The sequence below is a fragment of the Triticum dicoccoides genome, chromosome 2A (genome assembly GCF_002162155.2).
Source record: "Triticum dicoccoides isolate Atlit2015 ecotype Zavitan chromosome 2A, WEW_v2.0, whole genome shotgun sequence".
Classification (NCBI taxonomy): Eukaryota; Viridiplantae; Streptophyta; class Magnoliopsida; order Poales; family Poaceae; genus Triticum; species Triticum dicoccoides.
This window is the reverse complement of record NC_041382.1, coordinates 356,586,948-356,596,147: the sequence shown is the minus strand read 5'-3', so window position 1 is coordinate 356,596,147 and position 9,200 is coordinate 356,586,948.

Genomic DNA, 9,200 nt, shown 5'->3' with positions numbered 1-9,200 from the left:
GAATCTCATGGAGGAGGCTTAATGGGACATTTTGGACGCGGCAAGACTTTTGCTACGCTCTCCAAGAACTATTATTGGCCTAAGATGTTTCGCGACATCAACCGCTTCACCAACCGATGCTCTACATGTCGCAAAGCTAAGTCTCTAGCTCAATCACATGGCCTTTACATGCCTCTCCCAATTCCATATCAACCATGGGAAGACATTAGCATGGATTTTGTACTTGGTTTGCCTAGAACTAGAAATGGAAAGGATTCGGTATTTGTCGTTGTGGACTGTTTCTCTAAGATGGCACATTTCATTCCTTGCAACAAGATAGATGATGCTTCACATGTTGCTAATATCTTTTGTAGATAAATTTTGCGTCTACATGGAGTGCCAAAGTCGATTGTATCGGACCACGACGTCAAGTTCCTAAGCTACTTTTGGAAGACCCTAGCGCCAAGCTCGGAATCAAGCTACTCTTATCCACGGCTTACCATCCTCAAACCGACGGCCAAACGGAGGTGAGCAACCTTACACTCTCCGCTCTACTTCGAGTGCTCATCAAGAAGAGCATCAAGGAGTGGGGGGAGTGCCTACCTATCGCTGAGTTCGCCTATAACCATGCAATACACTCAACTATCGGCAAGTCCCCCTTCAAGGTCGTCTATGGATTCAACCCATTGTCACCATTGGACATTCTTCCTCTACCACTCCAAGAGTGCATCAATATGGACGCAAGTGCATGTGTGAACCATCTCAAGAAGGTGCATGAAGATACAAGGCACACCATCGAGCACCAAGTACAACGACTTGCAACCAAGCTCAACATCAACAAGCACCCTATGGTATTCAACATTGGAGATCTTGTGTGGCTACACCTTCACAAGGACCGTTTCCCCCACGAACGCAAGTCCAAGCTTCAACCACGAGCGGACGGACCCTTCAAGGTGCTTGCACGCTACAACAACAATGCATCCAAGATTGATATCCCACGTGACAAGTACGCCGTGAGCGACATCTTCAACGTCAAAGATCTCTCTCCCTACCATGGTGATGAGGATTTTGATCCGAGGTCGGATCTTCCCCAAGAGAGGGGAGATGATGCGGAGCATCCTATGGCCATCCCCATGGACCTACCATTGCCTCAACAAGAGCCACGAGGACCCATGACACAAGCTAGAGCTAGAGCTCTCGAGAACGAGGTGACTTCTTTCCTTAGTGATATTACATATGATCCTCTCGAGACATGACCTAAGTCCGAGGTGTTGTGCATGATTAGGTACCAAGAGGACCCTTCCGGAGATGCACGTGAAGGTGAACAAGTCCCCAAGTCCATGGAGAACCCACGGAAGGAGTCAAGAACACCTCCCAGGACCCGGACATCCGGCCATGACCCCGGACGTCCGGCCCCTGGAGCGTCGTCCACCACAAGCTGCGCAGCCGCCAAGCAACTACAGGCCCCGGACATCCGGCCGCCAGCCCGGACATCCGTCCTTTCCCGAGCTCCCGGATATCCGGCCTCCAGCCCGGAAATCCGAACCCCTCCAATCTCGAGAGCAACAAAGCCAGCCGCTCCAGCCCGGACATTCGGCCTCTCCAGCCCAGACATCCGGCCCCGCGTGAAAGCCCGGACATCCGGCCCGGCGCCCGGACGTCCGGCCTCCCCTGTTTGCGCACAGTGAAGGGTCGAGGCCCGTGTACCCCTTCAACCCCCTAGACTATATATACTCCTCCTCGTCCCTCTTTCTAGGGTTAGCATTGGTTTAGCTCATATTTAGAGATAGAGCATTGCTCATCCACATTGGATCTACTCCACGAGAGAGACTGTGGCCCCTCTTCGGAGAAGATCCCTTTGGATTCAAGACCCCTCTAAGGGAAGATCCCCTTGTGGATTCAAGACCTCCTCACGGAAAAGACCGGCTACCTTTGTATCGTCCTTAGTTGTCCGTGGATCATGTGATCTCTTATGTACTTGAGGATCTAGCACATGTGTGACTATTTCGTGTTGGTTTAGTGATTCTCTCGTGTTTTCCCTTGTGTTTCCCCTCGTGTTCTTCGTGTTCTTTGCGGGATCCGCTCCTTTCGTGAAATATTGGCCGATTAGGGTTCCACCCTACATCACTATACTTGTGGGTTATCACCTCCCCGTACTCTCCGCTACCGCAGAGCGGGCACACGTCTCTGTCAGGGCTCGGGGTCGCTCGCCATGGTGACAGAAGGGTAACAGTCATAGGTAGATGTGCAGCCTGGTGTAGGCAGTTCAATACAGAAACCCTAGTCAACCTCGTTCTAAATTGACTACTGAAAAGAGAGGGAGGGAGGGAGAGATGCTCGTGCAATGCGTGGCTGAATCGGGAATAAAAAAAAGTAAAACCGGTAGGAAGGACAAACAAATCGGTGGGGTATCCCTTCGATCGATGGAAACAATGGGTAGCAACCAACATGGTAAGCTTACCAAACCAGCATGCAAATGAAACAATAGGAAAGAGTACGTGACAGTTTTACCTTGATGATTAGTGTGGCCTCTCATGGCTAATAATTAGGTGCCCACCCATGAGTAGAAATCAAACCAAATCCTAGTTGATTCCAAAGTCTTTGGTGGCATTTCTTCAAACATGTCACACTCCAGTTGTTTATCTTGTCATCACTTCTAAAAATTAAAACTTATGCATCACCCGTAACATATTTCAAGTGAGGATACCAATCCATGTTGAATAAAAGAAGTCACTAAGAACATGTATGAGGCAACACGCAAATGAACACCTACTTAACTGAAGATAAGATAAGTTCTATATCGAGTTTCTTCAAAAAAGGAACACATCAATTGAGTTCTCGACAACAACTTTCCCGAGAAGGACATGCCGTAGAAAAGAAATCTTGATCCTAGCATTTGGCAATTTGTTCCAGACCAAGCTTCCTTTTCTTTGTGCCACCATGGTCCTAAATGTGCAATCTCAGATAGTGGTGCTGACTATTGACTACTGAGATAATCCTACTTGCCACCATTCACCCTTCTATAAGCTAGTGTTATAGAAAAGGGCAAATCAGAGCTAACAAAGGGCATACTCATAGTGTAGTGCTCCTTTCTACAACAAAGATTGTACTAAGATCATCGAGGGACTGCTACATAAAAGCAAGCTATAGGGTTTTAGCAACATAAAAAGGATCTAAATCATTTCTTACTTTAGCATAATCGTTTCCCAAAATGAAAACAATACTGGAACACATTACGGTTCAGCCAGAAAAATGTATCAACAAACATGATTTTGTTTTGACAAAAAAACAACATCCAAACCTGCTACATGCTAAGTAAAATCCTCTACACAAATACATCATCTACAAGATGCATGTAACGATTAGGGATTACCCACACGTGCGGTGATGACGGTCGGAGTGCTTGGAAATCCATGCACAGAAGAAACGTCTGCCATGGTAATGCACAATGTCAAGTTGTCAACGACAAGGTGGAGGTATGGATTAGGGATCGCCCATGGAGTGATAACAAACAAACATGTGAATTGACTTTGATAGCCTTGTAAGATGAGCTCACATACCCAGCTTCAGGGTAGATAACAATTTGAATAATTTGTAGTAACAAATCTGAACCAAAATATATACGCACCAGAACACGATGCATGTAATATAAATTCAAATGGCAAATGCAATCAATGTAAGAGAGAACCAGTTAATAGCAGCAGTTATGATCACCCGCATCACCCCTGCTATATAAACTATTGTTGTATGCCGCCGTTTGCAAAAAAACACAAGAAAATAAAACTAATAACTAATTAACATTGATGCTCAAATTGTGTGCACAAAAACCATTAAAACAAAAAATGAACTTCCATTAAGCAAACAAAAAGGGAACCGTTCCTGGCCCATGTACCATCCTTCGCTATGGGCCCATGTGCCTTATCCTTCTCCTCCAGCATTCCTCTCTTTTCTCACCGACGTAGCACCTCCCATCTCCTTTTCCAAGCACCCGCCGTCCCTTTCGGTTATATGTGTTGCTCCTCTGGCGAGCCTCGTCGTCTGCATAACGAAAAGGCGAGTTTGCCACCGCTCGTACACTACCTATCCCTGCCTCTCCCTCTTACCACATCCATCCATTGCTGAGATTGGTGCCGCAAGCCAAGATGCATCTGCCCAACATCGATAACCGTCCCGTTAGACCGACGCACAAAGTTGGCCAAAGAAAAACATATGGTCAAATTGAGGAAATACTTTTGAGGTTAAAATTACAAAAAGAAAACTTGCAAACATCTAAGAAGTTACCCCTCTATATATAAAACAAGATCACAGAACAGCTAATCTGGATTGCTGCTTATGACCATATCAACCATTAGAGACGATTACATAATTTAGCCCAAACTTAGGACTCATTTTCACAGTTTTTGCCACTTTACCGAATAAAATTGGTCATGTATAAATGTGTATGGTTGACACCTCACAAGCAGCAGACTTCAATTAGCTCCCACCTGTACACTATTTAGGAGTTCATGCGAGCAATTCCTGTACAGAGCAACACACTCTATGTTTCAGGACAAGTGTGTACTGTATTTTAGAGATTAACAACTAAGATTTCTGTCTTGGACCAATTAGATATATCCTTGCAGCTAGCACTCTCATTGAAATAATTTCTCACGGGAATCTACTTGTGTACTAACTACTAAATTATTAGATGGGTTATCTGGGTTTTTAGCTACCAGGTGTGCTTTTACACATATATAAGGGGTGTTTGTTTTCAGGGACTTTTTTGTGTAGGGACTAGAAAAAGTCCCTCTTAGAGACTTTTTTACTAAACGGGAAGGACTTTTTAGGGACTAAACTAGGCATTTGGGACTAAATGAAGAAGACTCTTAAGGAGAGTCTTTTTTGGACTTTTCCAACAATGCCCCTCCATGCACCCATTGGCCCGCCACCCCATGGTATTGTTTGATTGTTATTTCTCTATATACTAGGGGCAACATGGTCATTTAATAGCCTTTAGGAAGAGACTAGGGACTTTTTAGTCTCTAGAAGCAAACAGGGAGGGACTTTTTAGGGACTAGCAGCGTGTTTGGCAAAAAATGGGAAGGGGAATGGGAGTTTAATGTAGGGAGTTGTATTGAGATTAGACATGGGATGAGTCGTTTTATTCCCAATCCTCTGTTTGGCGCATGATGAAAATTATGTGTGCGAGTTTGATGAGAAATTGTATTCCCATGTTTGGTTCGTGGGAATTGACAAGGAAATAGACAAGGGAAATTAACGTAAGTTATGATGAAGGGCTAAGATTGACTCACTAAAACAATTCCCTTCCAACTCCCACCCCCTCCCGTGTTAATAAAACGGTGGGAGTTGGAGTCTCAAGTCCCATGACTATTCCCTTATCAATTCCCAATCCCCCTAACCAAACAATAGATTTGAAGTCCCGTACCCCTTCAATTCCCATTCACTAGCTCTAACTACCCCCAACCAAACATGCTGTCGGGACTTTTTAGTTGGGACTAGAAAAAGTCCTAGGACTAGAGAACCAAACACCACCATAAACACATGAACCAAATATTAATGGTTCTACTATAACCCTGGCCACTACCACCTTAAATTGAGTGATTCCTTATTCCTTATTTATTTATGACAGGAATAAGGTACCTTCATGCGTTCCCTGTTTAAAGACATTGCAAACTACAGTGTTCGTTTGTGTACTGTCATGTGTATACACATGCTACAAAGCATGTGTACCCGATAGGAGAAAATACAAGGAATGATCTAAAGCAAAACAATGGGATTTAGCCCAAAGCAAGGACTCGTTTCCCCATTCTTAAACTGTCGGTGCTTCCACTTCTATGATCCTATAAGTGTAACACCCTCGATGCGACTATAGCTCCCACGTGTCGAGGCACGACTTAGAGACATAATCACATTGAAGGCATATGTCGCAAGTTAGGCAATCTTCACAACATCCCATGTAATATAAATAATAAAGGGGAGATAACATAGTTGGCTTACACTCGCCACATCAAACAAGTACATAAATAACATTACATCATCCAAACACTCATGGGCCGACTACGGCGCCAAAATAAAAGAGAACCCAACATGCGACAACGGTCCCGTTCACCCCCAACTGGCACCACTACTGATCATCGGGAAAGGAAACATAGTAACGTTGAGAGTCTTCGTCGAACTCCCACTTGAGCTCATACGTGTCTCCTGGAGCGGAATCATCAGGCCCTGCATCTGGTGTAATAGTAATCTGTGAGCCACAGCGACTCAGCAATCTCGCACCCTCGCGATCAAGACTCTTTAAGCTTATAGGTAAGGTAAGGTAACATATGAGTGGAGCTGCAGCAAGCGACTAGCAAGTATGGTGGCTAACTTATTCGCAAAAGAGAGCGAGAAGAGAAGGCAAAGCACGAGCGAGAAACTAGAGAGCAACCTGCGCAAACATTACTCCAACACCGTGTCCACTTCCTGGACTCCGCCGAGAAGAGGCCATCACGGTAACACACTCAGTTGATTCATTTTAATTAATTAAGGTTCAAGTTATCTACAACCGGACATTAACAAATTCCCATCTGCCCATAACCGCGGGCACGGCTTTCGAAAGTTCAATCCCTGCAGGGGAGTGCCAACTTAGCCCATGACAAGCTCTCACGGTCAACGAAGGAATAGACCTCCTCCCAAGATGTTCCGATCAGACTCGGTATCTCGGTAACTCAAGACACTTTGATAGGTTAAAACAAGACCAGCAACACCGCCTGAATGTGCCGACAAATCCCGATAGGAGCTGCACATATCTCTTTCTCAGGGCACACTCAGATGAGCGCTCCATACAACTAAAACCAAACCTCGAGTTTCCCCGAGGGGGCGCTGCACAGGACTCTAGTTTGGACCAACACTCAAAGGAGCACTGGCCCGGAGGGGTTTAAGATAAGATGACCCGCGGGCTCTGGAAACCCGAGGGAAAAAGAGGCTAGGTGGCAAAGGGTAAGACCAATGTTGGGCATTGCTGGAAAAGCTTTAATCAAGGCGAAATATCAAGGGGTTCCCATTATAACCCAACCGCGTAAGGAACGCAAAATCCGGGAACATAACACCGATATGACGGAAACTAGGGCGGCAAGAGTGGAACAAAACACTAGGCGAGAGGCCGAGCCTTCCACCCTTTACCAAGTATATAGATGCATTAAGATAGCAAGATAATATAATGATATCCCAACAAGTAAATAAATGTTCCAACAAGGAACGGCCTCCAATCTTCACCTGCAACTAGCAACGCTATAAGAGGGGCTTAGCAAAGCGGTAACATAGCCAATCAACGGTTTGCTAGGACAATGGTGGGTTAGAGGTTTGACATGGCAATTTGGGAGGCTTGCAAGCAAGTGGTAGGCATCGTAGCAATGGCATAGAAAAAGAGCGAGCAAACTAGCATAGCAAAGATAGTAGTGATTTCGAGGGTATGATCATCTTGCCTGCACAGTTGTCAGAGTTGACTGGATCCTCAAAAGCAAACTCAGCGGGCCCCTCGTTAGCGAACTCGTCTCCCGGCTCTACCCAAACAAGACAAACAAGCAACAAGGATACAATCAACCACGTGCAACTCAAACAACACGATGCAAAGATGATATGCTATGCGGAATGCGATGCGGGATGCAAAATGCAAGATATGACAGGAAATGCATGAACCTGGCCTCAACTTGGAAAACCAAGTGTGCCACTGGAAAGATGAGACGAAATCGCTTGAAAACGATATAAAGAACGCCGGAATCGGAGTTACGGTTTGGAAATGGCAAGCGATTCAAAAATGACACCGGTCTGCGATTTACAGCAAGTAGGCATCTAAATGCAACGAAATGAACATGCTACAGCCACCAAATATGACAAAAAAATACATGGCAGGGATGCACACAAGATGCTTAACAAAAGTCTAGCACTGAGCTACGTCCAATTCATCCATTAACAGGTTCAAACAAGCATGGCAAAAATGCATATGACGAACAGATCTCGGACTTAGTGAAATTAACACTCGCCTGGAATTTCAGATCATGTAGCCCTCTTCGGAGCAACAAAACTACATGCTACAGGACATGAACATGACAAAGTAAAGCATGGCATGGAGCTACTCAAAGAGCTTAACAAAAGTCCCTTAGTGACCTTGAGCCAAAAGGGATCAGAAAATACAATTGCAAGCAAGTGAACATAGCAAAAACATAATCAGTTTTCAGACTTAGTGAAAAACTGACACATGCTGAAATATAACTCAAGTAGGCATGTTTACGAGCTCGATGCACTCACTACAGAGCAAGTCATGGCAAGACAAGCATACATCCATCAAGAAGGCACAAAATAAAAGCTAGATATGGCAAGAACAATAGCATAGCATGCACGGATCAACTACAACACCGGCAAAATTGCAAACAAGTTGACAATCTGCCCAGATTCACAAAGTAGCAAAAGTAGAGCTCGATTGACTCAAGCTAGGGTGCTCCATAATTGCAAACAAAGATATGGATGGATAGAGCACTACAATATTAACAAAACATCATTACTGATCATCCTCAAAAGAGGCACGGATCACTAGGAAACAACATGAACATATGGCATCATGAGATAAACAGCTCCAGGACTTAGTGAAATCACTAAGTCCCTGAAATCAGAATTAGCAAGTGCACCACTTTACAAGCTTGCACTAGTCAACACACACATCCTAAAAATACATGGGTTACACCTCTGGACAGATGACAAAACCCTTAACAAAACACATGTAGAACTCACGGGCATAGCATGCACACAATAATCATGGCAAAAATGACAAAAGTGCTAAACGGAGTAGCAGATCTGACAATAATCTCAAATAGCCCTCTTCTAACAGCATTTCGGGCATCAAGATGAGCTCAAATGAAAATGATGCAATGGAATGAAATGATGTACTCCCTAAGATGAACATTTTGATATGCTATATGCATGAATCGGAGCTACGGATGCAAAGTTACGGGGTCACGAACAGGGCAACATGGATTAAGAATTTCGGGACTTGACGAAATTTACCCCTAGGGTTTACTGTTCACCGAAACCGGATCTGGCGAAAACACTGTTCACGACGGCGGATCCGGCGCTCGCCGGCGACGAGGACTCGCCGGAGAGGAGGGAGGGCCGGCCAGAGCGGTGGCGCTCGCGGGAGTGCTCCGCGGGGGCCGGAGCGGGCGGCTGCGGCGGTTGGCGGTGAGCGG